The sequence below is a fragment of the Moschus berezovskii genome, chromosome 4 (assembly GCF_049115385.1).
Source record: "Moschus berezovskii isolate FMDL1 chromosome 4, NW_MosBer_1.0, whole genome shotgun sequence".
Classification (NCBI taxonomy): domain Eukaryota; kingdom Metazoa; phylum Chordata; class Mammalia; order Artiodactyla; family Moschidae; genus Moschus; species Moschus berezovskii.
The window spans coordinates 84,313,207-84,337,123 of record NC_142463.1 but is presented as its reverse complement, the minus strand read 5'-3'; positions in this window follow the sequence as shown (position 1 = coordinate 84,337,123).

Below are 23,917 nucleotides of genomic sequence, written 5' to 3'. Positions count from 1 at the left end.
AATAATTAAGTATTAAAATTATTAATTAATATGAGTTAGTATTATGAAAGGAAAAATTTATACTTGAAAGCACTGGTCACATTCAATCATTAGTCTAAAGCAATTTTTTGTAAAATAATAACTTTATCCTAAGGATATTATCAGACTGAAACAAATAGCTGACAGTATACTTGTGTCAGCATTATGTCATATGCATTTTCACAGTTGAGTTATGGAAAACCAGTTGCTAAGCTCAGCATATATGCATTTTAAAATATATATATATATATATATATTTTTTTTTTTTTGGCTGTGCTGGGTCTTCATTGCTATGTGCAGGCTTTCTCTAGTTGCAGCGAGCAGGGACTACTATTTGCAGTGCACAGGCCTCTCACCGCAGTAGCTTCTCTTGTTGCAGAGCACTGGCTCTAGACCACATGGACTCAGTACTTGTGGTCCTACACTCTTCTGTAACTTTTTATACTGCATTAGTTTGCATTTTTCAATCTTCTTATCTCTTTTGTTGTTGTTGTCTAATCGCTAAGTTGTGTCTCTTTTGCAACCCCGTAGACTGTAGCCTGCCAGACTCCTATGTCCAAGGGATTTCCCAGGTAAGACTACTGAAGTGGGTTGCCATTTCCTTCTCCAGGGCTTCTTCCTGACCCAGGGATCAAACACTCATCTCCTGTGTGCAGGCAGATTTTTTACCACTGAGCTATCAGAGAGGCCCCTGCCTATCTCTATAACCTCTAAGTATCAGAAAGCCTAGATTTCATCCCTTGGAGCTCTTGATTTTCTGTTCCACACTCATTACCTCGTATATTTAATAGGCATGTAAAGAAATACAACCGAAAATAAATTCTTTATATTTACACCCAATACTGTCCCTTCCACAAATTCCTCCACCTTCAGTTCAGTTCAGTCGCTCAGTTGTGTCCGACTCTTTGCAAACCCATGAACCACAGAACGCCAGGCCTCCCTGTCCATCACCAACTCCCACAATTTACTCAAAGATTTTTTAATTTAATAAAATGTATTTGTTGATTATAAAAGCAACATAAATTACAAAACATTTAAAGAAAAGTATGAAAATAAACTGTAGAGTTTGACCAATAGAAAATTACTTCTGATATTTTGCTCCTTTCCCCCTTTCCTCTCACACACACACATAGACACATACACAAACATACCCTACGTGACTAAAACTACATAAATATATAGCTATATGTGTGTTATGTTATGAAATAACTGGAATACGAGCTGACTTTTGAGACTTTGACTCTGAACCTAAGCCCCTTAGAGGTGGTGGTTGTCCTGAAATAGGCTACCTTCTTCTTTCCAGAAAAATAGAAGCAAGTTACCTTTGCAGAAAATATTCACTAATGTAGAAGCTTGAGCTATTTCAAATCCTAAAAGATGGTGTGAAAGTGCTGCACTCAATATGCCAGCAAATTTGGAAAACTCAGCAGTGGCCACAGAACTGAAAAAGGTCAGTTTTCATTACAATCCTAAAGAAAGGCAATGCCAAAGAATGCTCAAACTACCGCACAATTGCACTCCTCTCACACACTAGTAAAGTCATGCTCAAAATTCTCCAAGCCAGGCTTCAGCAATACATGAACTGTGAACTTCCAGTAAAATATAAATATTTATTAGAAGTAGAATCAGGATTTTATCGCCAATAGATCTTTATATTTGAACATGTAAAGGACATACTAAAGAATGTCCTTCAGGAAAATCAATGATTCCAGGCAGGTTGAAAAATTTGTAGATAAGTCCAAAGAATATTGTGTGTTTGCATGCATGCATTAAAAAAAATGTGTTTAATATGTTGGGGTGAAAAAAAAGATAAACCTAAAATATTTCATAATAATGATACACTAGCTAGGAAAAGGAAGATCAAAACTGAAGAGCTCTTAATTCTCTTTCTTGTTTGGAAGAAAGGTGATCAAAATACTTTTCAATTTAAGACCTTACTAAGATAAACATGTGTGGTAAATACATAATAGTGTATAAATTCTGAAAAGTGGTAGAGAAAAAAACATGATATAAATGCCTAAATAGTTTATCGGTACTAACCTTGATTCATATTACTAGAGCAACCTCTGACTCTTTTTCCTTACTTTATAATATTCCATATATGAAGGTACAAGAATAAATTTATTTTTCTTGTACAATATCCTATTACCTATAGTAAATTGTTTCTGCTAGTTTATAATTTATGGTATAAGTTGTATATATATATATACACACACACATATATAAGCTGTATATGAATATATATATATGCATATATAATAAACTATGAAATAACACTTTATATCATGAAGATATCTGTATGAGAAAATTTTTATTTTGTTTCTTTTTCTTTTTCTGTCTGTCCCCTTCCTATTTTCCTTCCCCCCTTTCAATCCTTCTCTCCCCTTTCTTTCCTTTTGTTCTTCTTTTGTGTTTTATCCTTTTTTTATTTAGGGCAGTGGTAAATAAAAAATATTTTATTTTTCTAAAAATTTTCTAGTGCAGGATTTTGTGGGATTGTATTCCCTACTTAATTATGAGTGCATAATCCTTTAGGTACCCATTTTTATTCTGGGTTGATTTCCAAAGCAGATTCTGAAAGTAAGTAAATTAAATAAGTGAGATAGCCAACTAAAGGAGACTGGATAAAATGTGAACAATATTACAATGACATCTATGGAGTATTTCAAATTAATGTACTAGAAAGATATCAAATATAAAGTTTTCCAACCACAAAGTTGAGGAAAAACTGATATTAAACCTGCCAGATATACAGGAAAATTCATTTATAGAAAAATTGTCAAAGCAGACAGAATAATGCCACTGAATTCAGGTGATGGTAACATATGAAGAATGAAGGAGACAGCATCAAGGTGCCATTAGATTTCCTATCTGGTAAGAGTCTGCTTCCTACCTCAGAGAAAACCCCATTGTTTCAGTGACCTCACATGGCCAAGAGACAGATCATCACTCTCCTGTCTCTTCAGGAATCTCATTCATGGGGGATCCATCCTCATGACCTAATTACCCTGCAAAGGTCCCACTCCCAGATACCATCACATTGGGGTATATATGCTTCAACATAAGAACTTCAGGAGAAACAAGGATTGAGTTCCCAGCCTATTATTAGTCACATGTTATAGAAGGCAAAAGTGAAACACCAAGATGTCAAGTAATTTTTAATTTTCTCAAGGACACTCAGTTGTCACTTGTTAGTATATCTCCAAATACCACATTATACTGCTTCCCACTGAAGTACACATGGTTCTGAAATCCATGTTCTCTTATACTTTTTGTTAAGCTATATTGTGAACCATTTATCTATATATTATTCCTATTCCATGGAAATCTGACAGTGTCTTAATTTCTACACCACTGTTAATATCACAACTTGGTAACTCATTTTTACAGGGTACATTTAAGAACATTTAAAATTGTTTGCTCTTAAAGTATCCATATAAATTTTAAGTACTAGGTTGATTTGGATATTAAAATTATATGAACAAATAAGATAAATGATATTCATAAATACTATTTAACATAGGCCATAGAACTTAGTGAAACACTTTATAAATAAAACTATTGAACGTAAAGGTTGTGCTTAATTAACAAGGTGCTACAAATGAGAACATTAGGAGTCAGTATTGAAAAAATTGAAAAACATAAAATCATTTATCAAAATTAACTTTAGTTCTATTTTGTATAATTGTAGGTTTTATAGTTCTATATATATATGATTTAATACTCAGAAAAATGATTTACTTTCTAATAATTTAAAAGTTAATCTTATACTGTGCTTAACTGCAATTAAATAGGAAATTATATCTATAAAGAAAATTAACTTTATTCTTAATATATATGTTTAAAAGTAGTTAAAACTTATTGCACAATATTTAAACCCTAGGCCAGCTTCATGCCCTCCTAGACTACAGCCTATCCACTATTTTAGGATGTGCTCTATTTTGAGCTGTCTAGAAAATCCCATGGATGGAGGAGCCTGGTAGGCTGCAGTCCGTGGGGTCACTAAGGGTCGGACACGACTGAGCGACTTCACTTTCATTTTTACTTTCACACATTGGAGAAGGAAATGGCACCCCACTCCAGTGTTCTTGCCTGGAGAATCCCAGGGACGGGGGAGCCTGGTGGGCTTCCATCTATGGGGTCACACAGAGTTGGACACAACTGAAGTGACTTAGCAGCAGCAGCAGCAGCAGGAAATGTATACACAGAGAGGCACGCATACACCTGAATATGCATATGAAGGTTGTTGTTTAGTCCCTAAGTCATGTCAGATTCTTTTGTGACCCTATGGACTGGAGCCCACTGGGCTCCTCTATCAATGAGATTTCTGACAATACTGGAGTGGGTTGTCATTTCATTCTCCAGAAAATCTTCCTGGCCTATTAAATGAACTTGCATCTTCTGCTTAGCAGGCCGATTCTTTAACACTGAGTCACCAGGGAAGCCCATGCATGTGAATATGCACACAGAAATGTATGTACATAATACAAAGCAACAATTATTTACAATGTTATCGTTTCTTTTTTCTATTGTAGTTAAATATGAAGAGTTGAGATATGCAATTTGCAGTAAAACAGAACTCATCAGGCTCATCACTTATGTGGAGGCTTTAAGGTTAGTGTCTGGTTTTCTACAAGAACAAGTAGGCAATCTTCCTACCATAACATTCTTAGTCAAGAGAAAATAAAGTTTATTTGCATATTACTATGCACATAATTTGGAATCTGAATATGCAAATCGGGTATCCCACATTCTGGTCTTGTTTCTGAGTTTTCTACAGCTTAATTGCCCTGAACAATTTTAAAAGTTTGGAAAGATTAGAAGCTTCTTCTACACTCAACAAATAAACAATAAAATTTGCCTATAAGTGTATAAGAAGGCATGATCTCATCAGGTAAAAATACATTATCATATGTAAAATAGACAAGACAGAGGGAATCTGCTGTATGACTCAGGAAATTCAAACAGGGGCTCTGTGACAACCTAGAGCAGTGGGATGTGATGGGAAGTTCAAGAGGGAGGGGACATATGTATATCTATGGCAGATTTATGTTGATGAATGGCAGAAACCAACCTAATATTGTAAAACAATTATCCTTCAATTAAAACTACTTGAACTGAGAACTCCCAGATGTACACCCTGGATTTAGAAAAGGCAGAGAAACCAGAGATCAAATTGCCAACATCTGCTGGATCATAGAAAAAGCAAGGGAATTACAGAAAAGCATCTACTTCTGCTTTACTGACTACATTAAAGCTGTTGACTGTGTGGATCACAACAAACTGGAAAATTCTGCAAGAGATGGGAATACCAGACCACCTAACCTGCCTTCTGAGAAACTTGTATGCAGGTCAAGAAGCAACAGTTAGAATCAGATATGGAACAACAGACTGGTTCCAAATTGGGAAAGGAGTACGTCAAGGCTGAATATTGTCACCCTGCTTACGGCAAAACCAATAGAATAATGTAATTAGCCTCCAATTAAAATAAATAAAAAACTTATATGCAGATGACATCATAAGAAATGCCGGGTTGAATGAAGTACAAACTAGAATCAAGATTGCCAGGAGAAATATCAATAACCTCAGATATGCAGATGACACCACCTTTATGGCAGAAAGTGAAGAGGAAGTAAAGAGCCTCTTGATGAAAGTGAAAGCGGAGCCTGAAAAAGCTGGCTTAAAACTCAACATTCAGAAAACTAAGATCACAGAATCCTGTACAATCATTTCATGGTAAAGAGATGGGGAAATAATGGAAACAGTGAAAGACTTTATTTTCTTGGGATCCAAAATCAGATATGACTAAGCGACTGAACATCAAAAAAAAAAAAAAACTTAAGGCCTGAATTAAGTGAATAGGAAAACATTCAAGCTGTATCCTTTTTATCATCCTCAATTATTTTGGGGAATAACTGTACTTTTTCCTTCCTTTATTTCACCTTGTACCATATGCATAATTTTATAATTATTAAGTTCATATTTATATGACTACATTGCATAACTGAAAGTTATCAAATAATTTAAGCTTCAGGAAGGCATTTCAGGTATTTCAGACCCAGGTTGAAAGTAGATTTATAAACGGTAACTTAGTTTGAACAAAGGGGAATAAATCAAAGTAACTGATGAGAGGCTAAATTGTGTACCCTCAAGTTCATATGTGAAAGTCATAACTCCCAGAATTTCTAAATTACACTGGATTTGGAGATGGGACCTAAGTTAAAATGAGGCCATTATAGTGGGCTTTAATCCAATCTGATTAGTGTTCTCATAATAGGAATAGGAAATTTGGAAATACAAATTTCCAATTGGACACACAAATAGGAAATTTGGACATACAAAGAGACACACCAGGGGTGCATGCTCATAGAGGAAAGATAATGTGAAGACACAGCATGAAACTGAACATCTGCAAGCCAAGGAGATGGGTCTGAGAAGAAACCAAACTGAAGACACCTTGATTTTGGACTTACAGTCTTCAGAACTGTGGGGGGGAAATGGTGTTATCTATCCGGTCTATGTTATTTGTGTGGCAGACCTAGCAAACTAACATTGAAGTATATTTTTATTATTTAAATAAAAAGTGGTAGTTGTAAGTAGAGGCAAAAGAAGAGTATAGAAAAATTTCTGTGGGAGATTAGAAAAGGAACCTTTCAGGAAGCTGAATTTTAGCTATCATTTAAAAGATGTAATAAATTCATTTCCGAATAAATTTATTTCAGCATGAAATGGCTATCCTGCAGCACTAAACAATCATTACAAAATTGCTGACAATATAAAACATATATAACTTTTTTAAGTCAGTATTTTCCATACATTTAAGTGAGTTTTTAAAATGTAAATAATCTCAAAACTATCTGAAGACAATAGTCTAATTGTATTTAGGATTCAGCAGTTGGTAGTATTGGAGAATAAGTTTAGCATAATAAAAAAACAAATTTTGAAATAACAAATTGGTCACACAAATTTGTGGGTCTAATATTAGAGAATCTGGAAAAAGTAGCTGTAAATGTATAATTCTTTTAGATATATTAGCTGCAGTATAAAACAGGATAGGCAAGTTCAGAAGCTAGCAATTTCATTCCCATGAAATGGTCAGAATAAAATTAATGTATTCTACCCATGGACTATAACACTGAGAAAATAAACAGGAACAACATGTAAGCTTTGATCCACATGTTCAAATCTTAGATAAATATCTTGAATACATAAACACGCCACTGCGTTTTATCTTTTGAAAATTTGAGATTAAAGAAAAATATTGTTTTTTTGAAACTTTAGTATAATTATCTGCATATGAGTAAAATTTCAATGAATACTATTTCAAAAAAGAAAGAACAAAAAACAGAAACACTGAATCTTGGCTGTTTTGTCCAAGAATATTCTCAGTGTTGGAGAAATAACCAACAAAGGTCAATAAATTACATTATAGAAGACATAGTAAAAGCCCAGTAATACAATATTAGTAACAAAATTCTGTGGGAGATTAGAAAAGGAATCTTTTAGGAAATTTAATTTTAGCTACTATTTGAAGGATGGATATTTCCAGATGTCAGAGGTGAATTTTCCAGAAAATCTTCTAGTTTTAGGTGACAATAAGTCTAAATAATTATACATAGACATCTAAGAATATTTGATTTATGTCATCAATAGATCATGGAAAACTTGCCTGCATATCTCTACATACCTAAAATGTGGATTAGATATAGATAAGCATATAGATAAGGTCTTTCCAGGTGGCTCAGTGGTAAAGAATCCACCTGTCAATGCAGGAGATACAGGAGATATGGGTTTGATCCCTGGGTCAGGAAGATCCCCTGGAGAAGTAAATGGCAACACACTCCAGTCTTCTTGCCTGGAAAATCTCATGGACAGAGGAGACTGGCAGGCTACAGTCCATGGGGTCACAAAAGAGTCAGACAGGACTGAGTGACTTAGCAAGCACACATGGATAAAGATATGAATATAGATATAGATATGGTTATGGATATAGATACAGCACATAACCATAAAACTATAACACGGAACATTTGTTATTCTCTTCTTTTCTTGGGATGGGGAGCATGTAGGGTCTTAGTTCTCCAACCAGGGATTGAACCAGTGCCCCTTGCAGTGGAAGCATGCTCTCAACCACTGGACTGCCAGGGAAGTCCTTGTTATTCTCTTCTTTGCCCTATTCCTCAAAGTTTGTGACTTTAACCTACTCCAAGAAGCATTAATTTTATTAGCTTAAACTTCAGGCCTTATATATCTTTTCAAAAGAAACTAGAATTAAGTATGAGTATGTATTAAAGAAATGAAGCAAATAATCAGAGTTTTAAGACCTTGATATACTAAGGCAGAGAAGAAATTATTTAAGTGGTTAAAGGTGGAGGTTACAAAATGTTTGTAAGGGTTCTTTCCTGATAAATTCAAAAATATGATTAGAGGTTGCGTATGTAAAATAAGGAACTGACATCAGAAACATTTCAGAAGGAAGAGCCCACAGAACTAACCATCTTCTTCAATGTAAGAACAAAGCAAAATTTAGAGGTATGAGTCTAGATAATTAAAAGAAATGAACTGCTACTAACAAGGAAAAACGTCCTTCATTAGGCAGTTATAACTGTTGGTAGCCCTTATGAGGCACTAACCCTGGGAGAAGGCAATGGCAAGCCACTCCAGTGCTCTTGCCTAGAAAATCCCAGGGACGGAGGAGCCTGGTGGGATGCAGTCCATGGGGTCGCTAGGGGTTGGACACGACTGAGCGACTTTACTTTCACTTTTCACTTTCACACATTGGAGAAGGCAATGGCAACCCACTCCAGTGTTCTTGCCTGGAGAATCCCGGGGACAGGGGAGCCTGGTGGGCTTCCATCTATGGGATCACACAGAGTCGGACACGACTGAAGTGACTTAGTAGCAGCAGTAGCAGCAACTGTTGGTAGAGAGACTGCATTCATGCTTTTAAGTCATACAGATTCTGAATTATTAGCAAATTATGAAGATGATCCAGCATATAAAATAAATTCAAGAAACACTGATTCTAATGTATATTCCTTTTGTTTGACTTATACAAATAATCTCCTTATTCAACTATTTCTCTTCACCTTAACAACTACAACCCTGGATACAAGTCACCACCAAATCTCTCTGGGATCACTGTATAAACATCCTGTTATACCTGCTTTTACCTTTGCCTACTCCGTGCATGCGTGCTAAGTCACTTCAGTCTTGTCTAACTCTTTGTGACCCTATGTACTGTATCCCACTAGGCTCCTCTGTCCATAGGGTTCTCCAGGAAAGAATGCTGCAGTGGGTTGCCATGCCCTCCTCCAGGGGATCTTCCCAACTCAGGGATCGAACTCTAATCTCTTATGTCTCCTTCATTGACAGGCAGGTTCTTTATCACTAGCTCCACGTAGGATCCTAATACCGCATTCAGAGCGTTTCTGCTCAATGTGAGTTAAATGATGTTACCTCTTTATTCAGAATTTATAGTCTTTATAATGGACAAATATTCTTACGTGTTAAAACACATGTTCTGCTGCTTCTTATCTTTCTAACCTCTTTTCACCTTCTTTTTCACTCATATGGTTCCAGATACTGAGCACTCTATCTAAACTTCAGCACCATTCTCTGACAGTTTCTAACACCCTTTTTCATCCTTGTTTTCTTCCTTAGCACTTACTACTTCCAAACACACCAAGTATCTTAGCTATTTATTATGTTGTTTTTCATCTCCCTTGTTACAATTTGAACTTCACAGAACAGGGTTGTTGTGTTTTTTTGGGGGGGGGCATCTGTTTCGTTAGGCATTATAGACTTGGATTCCTTTCCTATCACTGTCCCTGATGATTACTAGTTGATAAGTATTTGTCGAGTGAAAAACTATTTGCTTTTCATTGAGTAAAAAAAATATTTAATGTGTTATTTCTTAGAAAAAAAACAGAAGTATGGCATAGAGAATGAACTGACAAGAAAAATCCAAATATAATTTCTGGGAAAAGTTAAGATGATTAATATTAAAACTTAAAAGGTACTTTGAGCATATTTTGAATATACTCTTCTCTGTAGTTCTACTTCCAGTAACATGATGGACTAGTATTTAAGTGACAACCTCACAACAAACACCTTAAAATACTAGGGAAATATTGGAAAAATAGTACTACTGACAAAACAGCAAAAAAAAAAAAAAAAAAAATATATATATATATATCTCAGATGAAAACACAGACAGAATCTAGAACTGTAAACTGAACACTGCAATGGCTTTTGAGGGTATTTCATATAGCTATTGCAACTGAGATTTATTGTGTCAAACCTGAGGAACTTGCAGGAAAGAAAATATTTCCCAGGACATGTTACTGATTCTAATATAAGACACTCTCAACGGCTCCAGGAACTGAAAGAACTACCAACCTTTTACCAGTGACCCAGAAATAAATGTACTCCATCCTCTCTCAGGATTTCATGAAAAGTTATTTTCATATCAGAACATAGTGAATAAAAACCAATTAAATACTTGAAACTTTATGTCTGTATGTTGGCCACTTTGTGGATACATAACTCAAATTATCTAAATATCAATGAAACTCAAATGATGTATACCTTAGCCAAGTGACAAGATGAAACGGTAGAAAGGGTGAAGTTTCATACATATAATCAGAGCGCCAGAGGGGAAGGTAGAAAGACAGAGAATGGAGGCAAATACTTGGGGATATAATATTTGAAATATTTGGGGAGATAATAGCTCAGAGTTTTACAAAACTACCTAGATAATATTTTATGTGTGTTTGGGGTGCTTTTATTTCTCTGTGCTGCCTTCTTCTAGGACTTTTCAGTAAATACAGTTGGAAAAAATGTATTTTTTAGAAAAAAATGGAAATTCAAGATCGCAAAATCTATTTAACTACTCAGACTTTATACTTGTATTGATACCTCTTTTCCACTGATAACTTGATTCGTAAAAACATTAATAGAAACATAATTACTTATTTACCTTCAATTTATTGTTATCTGTCTAACCACCCATGTATATTAATATTTCAACATAGCTAGGTTAACAATCTTTTTGACTTTTCATACTAGAGTCAGACACGATTGAACGACTGAACTGAACTGAGGTTAACAATACTTAAATAATGATATAAATACATGAAACAGGATTTATTTGTAGTTTTTAACTGTAGGTTATATACCACTCTAAACAGAAACAAAATATTGAGGGTTTAGTTCATAGTTCATGTTACCAACTTCATATACCATTAGATTTCATTCATTGCTTTCAACTTTAACAATTGCTTTATTAGGATATTTTATTTTGCTTTTAAAGTATGTAAAATACACGATTCCAAAGTCAAAAATATAAAACAAAAATTTCACTTGTATCTACATGCTTGTTTTCAATTTTTAACAAAACAAAGTGAAATAAAACATTATATGTTTTGCCACTGTACTTCTGGAGAGATAATTATAAATCAAATTTCTGATAAAAATGACTGCGGCTTCCCAGCTGGCACTAGCGGTAAAGAACTATCCTGCCAAAGTAGGTTAGACGTAAGAGACTCGGGTGTGATCCCTGGGTCAGGAAGATCCCCTGGAGGAGGGCCCAGAAACCCACTTCAGTATTTCCCTAGAGAAATCTCATGGACAGAGAAGCCTGGCGAATTGCAGTCCTGGACTCTGTCCAGGGTCACAGAGTGGGACATGACTGAAATGATTTAGCAAGCACACACACATGTAATATTTGGGGGAGTACTGCAAATTACCCTTCATCGAAGAGTACTATTTTGCATTTTCCTCAGCAACATTTGAGAATGCATCATTATTTAGACACTTAGGCTTACCAGCTTGCACAGTGGTAAAAAATCCTTCTGTCAATTGAGGTGACACAAGATACGCAGGTTTGATCCCTGGGTCAGGAAGATCCCCTGAAGTAGGAAATGGTGACCCACTCCAGTATTCTTGGCTGGAAAATTCTATGGACAGAGGAGCCTGGCAGGCTACAGTCTGTGGGGTCACATAGAGTCGGACATGACCGAGTGACTGAGTGCATACACATGCGCATACACACATTATTCAGAGGCTTGCCAACAGACAATGTTGTCAAACATTTCATTTGTTGTTACCTTAAAAAGTGAGTAATGTTTTTTCAGAATATTACCTTGGAATCATTTTTTACAAAGATTTCAAAATAGCTTTAAGCTTTTTTCATGTATTTAAAGATCATGTTTATTTTTATGTGAAAATTCTACATAATTATAATTAATTTTTCTATTAATTTGATAATCATTGTCTTTTCAATTTTTGGAAATTTAAATAGAACTGTAAAGTAATGATCTTGAAGAAAAAGGAATATTATTCCAGATGGGGTATTTGAGAGCGAAGAAAGGAAAGAAGGTTAAAAAAAAGAAGTGAATAAATCAACTAAACACATTATTAAATTCACACTTAAAAGCAATAATATCCCACATCATTAAATAAAATATTATCTTAAAATATGAAAATAACAAAAAAGCTGAGATGGTAAATCTACTGATACTGATCTAGGTCTTTGTTATCAAAAAAGGAGACCAAAAAATTGAATTACATTTATATATCTAAACACTAAATTGCTTGACATAAAATTTAGGCTAATCATCAAACAAACACAGAGTATATCATTTTCAACTTAGCGGAAGGAAAAACAAAGCAAGAAAAATACACCCAAAAAAATTAAACTGTAGACTACATAACAATCGTGTAAAATATGTGTAAATTGTAACCTAAAAATAATTGTCAGCCTAAAACTGGCTTTCTTCATTAAATTGGCTTCAAAAATTTTTTTTTAATATTTGTAAAGTACAAATTGAGATTATTTACCCCAAATACCCTTACTGATAGGACTTCTAAAGGTTGTTCTTCAGAATATGATAAAACAATTCCAACTGAAGATGTGAGAGGAAGCAAGGAACACAGACTGTGTGTGTTCTATGTTGCCTCAGTCATGTCAGACTCTTTGCGACCCTATGGAATGTAACCCCCAGGCTCCTCTGTCCATGGGATTTCCCAGGCAAGAATACTGGAGTGGGTTGCCATGCCCTCCTCCATATCCCTGGGTCAAGGGATATTCCTGACCCAGGGATGGAACCTGTGCCTCCCGAGGCTCTTGCATATCAGGCATATTCTTTACTCCTGAGCTACCAGTAAAGCCCAGAACAGTGAATAAATATAAACAAACATGGGCTACCCAGGTGGTTCAGCGGTAAAGAATCCATCTGCAATACAGGAGACACAGGAGAGGCAGATCAGATCCCTGGGTTCTGAAGATCCCATGGACGAGGGAATGGCAACCCACAACAGTATTCTTGTCTGGAGAATTCCATGGACAGAGGAGTCTGGTGGGCTACAGTTCATGGGGTCATATGGGTCACACGGGTCAGACAGGACTCAAACAACTTAGCTCACATGCACACATAAACAAACATCTGTGTATAAAACAGAAACAACACTTTCTAACTTCTTGGCACTAAAAATTCAAGAAGCAGGTTGTAAACTAAAGAAAATCACTATTAAAACTATGCTGAAATACATTCATATCAATGAATTTCACATTTAAATTAAATAAGTTAAGACTTAAGATATAAAATATGGTAAAATATTAGCAATGAATTTGGATATATTCAAATATAAAACAAAATAATATTGAAAAAGTAAAAGCAATATAAAGACAAAGAAGTTTAATATTAAGATAATTAATAAAGGAAAAAGTATCTGCTGATGAAAGGCATACTTTTGTAAGAAATAAACTTGTGTGCACAAACAATATAGCAAATAAATAAATAATGCAGAAGCAATAAACATGAAAGAACAAAAAATGAAATTAAAAAGATACATCAATCCATTAAATTTGCAATATATATCCATGACAAAATGTAACTATATAGATTAACCTATTATTACACCAACATATCAAATTATTTATGTTTCTCATATCAAATTCCACAACTGTTTCAAGCTGTATTTTTTCCTCAGCCCAGTCTCCTGCTTCTGCTACAAATCTCTACCAAACAACTCAGATATACAGCTGCATTTTGTTACTAATACACCATACTGTTCCTCCAGCAGTTAAAATGTGTATTTTAATTTTTTTTGCTTTGATCTTATATTTGAGTACCTCTCTCTTCATTTTTACCTAAATGGAATACTTGTCTAAAATAAATTCTTAAATAGATTCTTAACAAAATATGTTAAAACTATCTTTTGAGCATTTTGAAAGGCAATTTACTTTTTAAAATCTGTTTTATACTATCAATTTAATGCTTCTATGATTCTCTTCTAAATCCCATCTACAATACAGTGATATCAATGTATTTGTTCCCATGTTTGTTAATCTTCATTGTATTATGAATCAATGTAAAGTAAAATTTGATGTCAAAATTAAATGTATTCACATTTTATTAAATTGTTTAATATGATAAACAGACTTTAACCCATTTTTAGCATACACATTAGATATGGATGAATGATACATGTGTAAATAGGTGATTGCAAGAGAAATCACCTCAAGAGTTTGTTGCCATTTTTAAAAGAAAAAAATAATTAATTTAGAAACAGATTTTACTGTCCTCCCCAAGTATAATCCATATAAATTTATATCAGAATCAGAATAATTTTATAATACCAAGAAAGTGAAATCTGACAGACTTTCCTAGTTTTTAATATTTTAAAAACCACCCTTAGGCTGACTCTATAGCAGTGTTGTTTTTGGTTTTTCTTTTTGTGTGTTGATCTAAAAGATATTTTAACATTTTTATAAAAATTATAAAGGTTCCTTTTCACTTAGTTATTGCAAAATATTGGCTATTTTATGTTGTACATTACCTTATTGAGCCTTATATCCAATAGTTTGTACCTCCCACTCCCCCACTCTTATATTGCCCTTCCCCCAAAACTGGTTACCACTAGTTTGTTCTCTGTCTGCTTCTTTTGTTATATTCATTAGTTATATATTTTTATTTTTTTTTTTGACAGATTTAACAATGAATTTTTAAAAAAAGCATAGTATATACTTATCCCAGAAATGTAAGTTTGGCTCATCACAAATAAATAGAACCAAAAATAGCCAAGATAATTTACCACATAAATTATAGGAGAAACACCTATAGATTATAGGAGAAACATCTCAAAAGATACAGAGAAAGCATTTGATAAATTTCAATACTCATTTGTGGTAAAAAATCTCTAACAAACTAGGTATAGAAAATAAATTTCTTTATCTAATACAAGAGATCAAAAATCTATAATAAAAACACATCCAAAGCTTTTGTTTGAATCACATATAAGATGTATCTGAACTGAACTGAAGGTAGGATATTTAAAGAATCAATTCAAATAATCTGCTCTAACATTCTGGGAAACTAAAATATCAGGTCATGGCAAATGCTTAACTGCCCTTGAAGACACAGAATTCAGAGTTTTCACAGCATCTCAAAGGGTCTCACCTACTGGTATCAGAGAAATGATTATTTGAAATGATTATTAGTTATATATTTTTAGATTTCACATGTAACTCATATCATACAGTATCTGTCTTGCTCTGTCTGACTTATTTCAGTTAACATAATGCCCTCCACGTTCATTCATACTTCACTGGTAGTTATTTCTTCAATATTAGAAGACAGATATGAGAGTTGGATGTGAGAGTTGGACTATAAAGTAAGCTGAGCACCGAAGAATGATGCTTTTGAACTGCAGTGTTGGGAGAAAAATCCTGTGAGTCCCTTGGAGATTCAACAAGTCAATCCAAAATGAAATCAGTCCTGAATATTCACCAGAAGGACTGATGTTGAAGCTGAGACTCCAGTACTTTGGCCACCTGATGCAAAGAGCTGACTCGTTTGAAAAGACCCTGATGCTGGGCAAGATTGAAGGCAGGAGGAGGGGAAGACAGAGGATGAGATGGTTGGATGGCATCACCAACTCAATGGACATGAGTTTGAGTAAACTCTGGGAGTTGGTAATGGACAGGGAGGCCTGATGTGCTACAGTCCATGGGGTTGCAAAGAGTCAGACACAACTGAGCAACTGAACTGAACTGATTTTGGTTCAGTGAGAACACACAGCTATACAAATAGTAATTCAGTTTCTCTTGTGAGCTGTCAGCACAAGAGTATCTACTTGCAGTCTGCCTACCAAGGGCAATAAAGCAGATTTATAACCAGAGAGTTTTGAAATTTGAATAATTTTAAAAGTACACAATAATTACAAAATAAATACAAAATATATACATAACTTAAAAAAACTTAAACAATTTACACACACTTACACACATAGACACACACATATTTAGAGCTAAAAAATATCAGCAAAGTTCAGGATACAAAATAAACACACAAAGTAGTTGTGTTTTTATCAAAACAGCAATAACAAAGCAAAAAAAAAAGAAACTAAGAAATCAATACACAAAAATAAACTCAAAATGGATTAAAGATCTAAATGTAAGATCACAAACCATAAAACTCCTATAGGAAAACATAGGCAAAACACTCTCCGACATAAATCACAGCAGGATCCTCTAAGATCCACCTCCCAGAGTAATGGAAATAAAAAGAAAAATAAACAAATGGGACCTAATTAAACTTAAAAACTTTTGTACAATGAAGAAAACTATAAGCAAGGTGAAAAGACAGCCCTCAGAATGGGAGAAAATAATAGCAAATGAAGCAACTGACAAATAATTAATCTCAAAAATATACAAGCAGCTCATCCAGCTCAATTCCAGAGAAATAAATGACCCAATCAAAAAATGGGCCAAAGAACTAAACAGACATTTCTCCAAAGAAGACATACAGATGGCTAACAAACACATGAAAAGATGCACAACAGCACTTATTATCAGAGAACGGAAATAAAAACCACGATGAGGTACCATCTCACACTAGTCAGAATGGCTGTTATCAAAGTCTACAAACAATAAATGCTGGAGAGGGTACAGAGAAAAGGGAATCCTCTTACACTGTTGGTGGGAATGCAAACTAGTACAGCCACTATGGAGAACAGTGTGGGGATTCCTTAAAAAACTGGAAATAGAACTGCCATATGACCCAGCAATCCCACTGCTGGCCATATGCAACAAGGAAACCAGAAATGAAAGAGACACGTGTACCCCAATGTTCATTGCAGCACTGTTTACAATAGCCAGGACATGAAAGAAACCTAGATGTCCATCAGCAGAGGAGTGGATAAGAAACCTGTGGTACATTTACATAATGAAATATTAGTTCAGTCACTCAGTCATGTCCGACTCTCTGCGACCCCATGAATCACAGCACGCCAGGCCTCCCTGTCCATCACCAACTCCCGGAGTTCACTCAAACTCATGTCCACAGAGTTGGTGATGCCATCCAGCCATCTCATTCTCGGTCGTCCCCTTCTCCTCCCGCCCCCAACATTTCCCAGCTTCAGAGTCTTTTCCAGTGAGTCAACTCGTCGCATGAGGTGGCCAAAGTATTGCAGTTTCAGCTTTAGCATCAGTCCTTCCAATGAACACCCAGGATTGATCTCCTTTAGAATGGACTGGTTGGATGAAATATTACTCAGCTATTAAAAACAAGTCATTTGAATCAGGTCTAATGAGGTGGATGAAAATGGAGCCTATTACACAGAGTGAGGTAAATCAGAAAGAAAACACCAATATAGTATAATATATAATATATATATTATATAAAAATATGTACATTTTTATATATGTATATATAATATAAAATATATATTCCATATATATGGAATTTAGAAAGATGGTAACCTTTCTAATGACCTTATATGTGAATCAGCAAAAGAGACACAGATGTAGAGAACAGACTTTTTGACTCTGTGGGAGAAGGTGAGAGTGGGATGGTGTGAGAGAATAGCATTGAAACACGTGTATTATCATATGTAAAATAGATCTCCAGCCCAGGTTCGATGCATGAGACAGGGCACTCAGCGCTGGTGCACTGGGATAACCCTGAGGGATGGGATGGGGAGGGAGGTGAGAGGGGGGTTCAGGATGGGGGACACATGTACACCCACGGCTGATTCATGTGAATGTATGGCAAAAACCAGTACAATATTGTAAAGTAATTAGCCTCCGATTGAAATAAATTAACTTACCAAAAAAAAGATCCCCGAAAAAAAATTTTATAATAACACCCAGAAGAAAAAATATTTAGGGATACGTTCAATAAAATGAGCATAAAATTTATATTCTGCAAAATAAAAAATACTGATGAAAGATAATAAAGAAGATCTAAGGAAATGGCAACCCACTCCAGTGTTCTTGCCTGGAGAATCCCAGGGACAGAGAAGCCTGGTTGGCTGCCGTCTATGGGGTCGCACAGAGTCGTACACGACTGAAGTGACTTAGCAAACAAATGGAAAGACATTCCATACACATGAATCAGAAGACTTGATATTGACAAGCTGGCAATATGACCCTAACTAATCTCATCTATACATTCATCACAATCCCAATCAGAACCACAGCTGCCTTCTTTGTAGAAATTGACATGTTCATCCTTTAAATTCATATGGAAGGTCAAAACAATAAAAAGTCAAAACAAGTTTGAACAAAGAACAAAAGGGTAATTAACTTATGTTTCCTATTTCAAAAGTTACTACAAAGTTACAGTAATTAAAACAATGTGATACAGGCATACAGATAGATATGTAGATTAAGGGAACAGAAAAAAATCCATACACATTTGATTAACTGATCTTTAGCCATGGTACCAAGATCATTAAACTGAGACAGAATATACTTTTCAACACATGATTTCAAGACAACTGATATCCACATACAAAAGAAGGAAGCTAACAACAAAACTTATATCATGTACAAAGATTAAAGTGGATCAAAGACCTAAACATAAAGTCACAAAATATAAAACTCTTAGAAGAAAACCTAGGCATAAATATTTGTGACCTTCATTTGACAACAGATCCTGAAATATTTCAGTAAAAACACAAGTGATAAAAATTAATTGTAGTTCATCAAAAGTAAAAACTTCTGTGCATCAAAACACACTATCAAGAAAGTAAAATGACAATCCAAACAATGGCAGTGAGTATCTCCAAATTACATAACTGATAATATATACAGAACTCTTGTAAAAACACAGGTAACATGATTAAAATATGTCAAGGTTATGAATAAACATGTCTCAAAAGAGATACGCAGATGGCTACTGAGCACATAGAGAGATGCTTGATATCATCAGTCATCAAGGAAATGAACATCTAAAGCACAGTAGCATTCTACTTGACATCCAGTAGAATTATGATAATCAAAATGTCAAATAGTAGCAAGTGATGACAGGCAAAACTTTCTGATAAATATCACTAAGTCACACACTTTATCACTGTGGATGCTGATTGCAGCCAAGAAATTAAAAGACGCTTACTCCTTGGAAGGAAAGTTATGACCAACCTAGATAGTATATTGAAAAGCAGAGACATTACTTTGCCAACAAAGGTCCATCTAGTCATGTTTTTCCCTGTGGTCATGTATGGATGTGAGAGTTGGACTGTGAAGAAAGCTGAGCCCCGAAGAATTGATGCTTTTGAACTGTGGTGTTGGAGAAGACTCTTGAGAGTCCCTTGGACTGTAAGGAGATCCAACCAGTCCATTCTAAAGGAGATCAATCCTGGGTGTTCACTGGAAGGACTGATGCTAAAGCTGAAACTGCAATACTTTGGCCACCTCATGCGACGAGTTGACAAGCTGGAAAAGTCTCTGATGCTGGGAGGGATTGGGGGTGGGAGCAGACGGGGACGACAGAGCATGAGATGGCTGGACGGCATCACCGACTCGATGGACATGAGTTTGAGTGAACTCCGGGAGTTGGTGATGGACAGGGAGGCCTGGCGTGCTGTGATTCATGGGGTCGCAAAGAGTTGGACACGTCTGAGCAACTGAAGTGAACTGAACATGTATGTGAATTTTCTCAGTAAGGTCAGGTGTTCAGTTGCTAAGTCATGTCCAACCCTTTGTGATCCTATGGACTGTAGCCTGCCATCTCCTCTGTCCATGGGATTCTCTAGGCAAAAATACCGGAGTGGGATGCCACTCCCTGTGCCAGGGTATCTTCCCCACCCAGGAACTCGACCGGATCTCCTGCAACTCCTGCATTGGCAGGTGGATTCTTTACCACTAGTGCAACCTGGGAAGCCCGTATCTCAGGACAGCCATTATCTCAGTGAAGCCATTACAAAAAATTAGTTGTCCACATGTGTCAATCTATTTCTAGACTCTCTAATCTCTTTCCATTGATACATTTGTATGTGTTGATGTAAAAACACACTGTCATAATTTTGTAGATTTATAGTAAGCTTGAATCAGGTTAGCCCAATAAGTTATTTTGCCAATTATATGTCCGTAGAATATCTGAAAGAATTAAACAGTGTATCAATTTCTGTAAAATGCCTGCTGAGATATTAATAGTTATTTAATTCATCTTAATATCTTAGATATATCTGACATCTTTATAATATTCAAACTTCTAAGACATGACCAAGGTACTTCTGTCTTTTTATTTAAGCCTACTTTAATTCCATAACATCAATGAGCAATGTTTTCAGTTTGCAAGTCTCACACATTTTCTTTAAGACATATATCTGAAATTATTATAGATGTTATTTTATTTAATTTTGTTTTTAAAACTTCTCAGAGGGTTTTTTATATTAATATAGCACATAGCAACCTTCTTATACTCATATATTAGTTGTAATAGCAGTTTTGTAAATCTATCAGATTTTCTACATTCATTATCCTGTTGTTTGCAAATTAAGATAGTTTACCAATACTTCTTCCTTTCCAATCTGGATACTTTTTTTCATATCTTAGTACCTAATTAAAAATTCCAGCACAGTATTAAATAGAAGTACAAGAGTTAGATATACTTGTCTTTTTCCTGATTTCAAGGAGAAAACATTCAGTCCTTTGCTATTAATCATGATGCTTGCTATAGAGTTGACATAAATGCTTATGTCAGGCTGAAGAAAACATTTTCTCTTACTTTGCAAAAGTTAAGTTTCTCTTTACAAAAGTTAATTTTGGATTTTGTTCAATTTCTCTCACATCTGTTGAGATTACTGACATTGGCAATGACTAACCAGAAGCAATCTCAAGCTGGACGTGAGATCATCTATAACTCAATAACACATTAGTGGAGTGCACATCTAGACAAAATTAATGGAGGCACTAGATTCTGGGGATGAACCAAGAGTATCCACTCACCTGTCTTTCAGGTGAAGCTACTTTCTCCTATTCCCCAAACTTATCATCAGCCAAAATTGAAGTCTTCAAAATGCTTCCTTCTAGGCCTATCTGCTTTTGTATATTCTGTCTAATGTTTCCAGATTACACATTCTCAGTATCTCCATGTCCATGATGTACCTCCAAGTATACTTTATAAGTTTAAAAAATTCATTAGGAAATTTTTTTTACATAGAGGGTTAGTAATTCCATTTTCAGGCTTCTACATGCAAATAAATACAGAGAGTGGTCCTTTTTAATACACAACACTAATAAAATAATATAGATAGTATTTAGTATCACAGTACCAGCTGGGAACAATGTAATATTTTTCCAAGTATTTAGAGATATTCTATTTCACTGGGACACATACTCTGTGAGGTCATTTCAGAACCATATTTTGGGTTAAAAAATATTTCATTAAATGCTCCTTCCATATAATCTAATTTTTTAGAATATAAACATTTCTTCTTGGCTTAAATATTGTATGAAAAGTGGTCATTAGAGTAATGACAAACACTGCAGAGTTTACCTGTGGGTAATTAGCTTCCCTTCAGTCATTAGATTTCAGTTCTCCTTTAACATTTTTATAAATTATCCTAAATGAGGCTGTGAACAGTATAATATGATGTTTATGGAACTTTAAATTACAGAGTTTCCAGGGAAACTAAAATAACAATTAAATACAAGAAAAATCATATATTTTAAAGACTACCATTGTGACTAATCCATGGATATTAGAAATACTGACATTAAAACATTTCATAAAGAAAAGTGATATAGCATAGTCAACAAAAGAAACAAAATGTGAGTAAGAGTAAATACAAAATGAAGAATATCCTGTAATAAGAATGGAAATTGATACTATCATTGGTGAGACTGCAGCTGCAATATTGTGTTAATTCTGGGGCACTCCAATATCAGGCATATGGCATAATGCTGGAAACAGTCCAGGGGGAAAAACAACTGAATAATAAGAAGGGAAGACTGATTTATGCAGGGAGATTAAAGCACTATAATATTTATAGCTGAGCTAAAGGAATATGAAAATGATCTGCAAATATTTGAAAGATGTAAATAACAAGTAGAAAAGGAATTCTTGAGGTGGAAGCAGAATTAGAGGCAATGCAATCTGAATGAAAAGTGGCAGTGTTATTTATGCCAAGGAAAGATTAAAATACACACACATAACTTCCTGACTGGACTACTAAATAGAAGAACAGTCTTTCTCCTTAAGCACTAAATGCCCTCTTGCACAAAACACTAAAATGTGTTATTTTATGGATTACTCATGCATTGACAGGGAGCGAATGTGAATTATTTTATCAAAACCAGAACAGAAAGATATAGGATATGTTGTCTGACTCACTATCAATCTATGGAGTAGAATTTCATTTTTTTCCTTTGTTATTTTTGTTTTTTAAATCCTTCATATAAGAGGTTACTTATAATGGGACTGGCTCATCACTAAAATTATAAGCAAGCAGGGAACATTTACATAGAAAATCTATGCTAAGATCCTATTCCAAGAGGAGAGGATGAATGATTGGCATTTATGTAGACCTACAGATGGGAGCTTTTCCAGTGTGTTTCAATGTGTGTCTAAGAATCCAGCCTTTAGGTTGCTTGAATTTCTCTCCTCCAATTTGTGTGTTGTCGATTCAGGCATGTTGGACTCTGCGGACCCTGTGGACTACAGTCCATCAGGCTTTTCTGTCCATGGGATTCTCCAGGCAAGAATACAGGAGTGGGTTGCCATGCTATCCTCTAGGGGATCTTCCCAACGCAGGGAATGAACCCATGTCTCTTACGTCTCCTGCATCGGCAGGTGGCTTTTTTACCATTAGCGCCACATGGGAAGACCCCCTCCTCCAATTATCTTATTTAGCAACATGAATTGATGATGTCACCTGGCAAAGCCCATCTCAATTCCATGGAATAAAAATAGAATATGGGTAATACAACAAAGTCTAACCATTTTTCCTTTGTGCAACCTAGTTTCAGTGGTGCCACAGGCACACACAGATCTTGCACTTGACAATTCTGACCAGAATTCTTAATGTGAGATGGCTGTGCCCGGACACCTCAGCTCAGGGGGACACCTCAATTCAAGATGGCGGTGGGTGGCTGTGTACAAGGACACTCCCCTGGAAGCTGCCATCTGGAGCCTGAGCAGCAAGACTGCAGCTGCACTGACCCTGGAGAACTCCACCCCCTCCCCCACTGAAGAACCCTTAATACAGCCCCATCCATGGCCTTGGAGGAGAGTAGTGTATCTAAAGCACATGCCCACACCTCTCCATTCTCTGATGGAAGAGAGAATCCTTTGCTCCTGAACTGAACTTGGTCTCCTTCTCTTCGTGCGAGCAACATCAGGCAGAAGGACTATTGCTGGCAGGCAAGTCAAGAGGTCTGGTAATAATAATTCAATCCTATATTTATTTCTTAGAATTTCTCAGTATTTTTACATAAAGTTGACTTAAGGTATTTCACTCTTTTCAAGTCCCTTCAAAGGCCACAGTCACATTTCACTTCCTATAAACCTGCATTTCTCATCTTTTTATTTTTTTCAGTAGTCCTCAGCAGCAGCCCCCATTTCACATCTTTATTTTACTTTTCCCAAAGGCTGGATCACTTTACCAA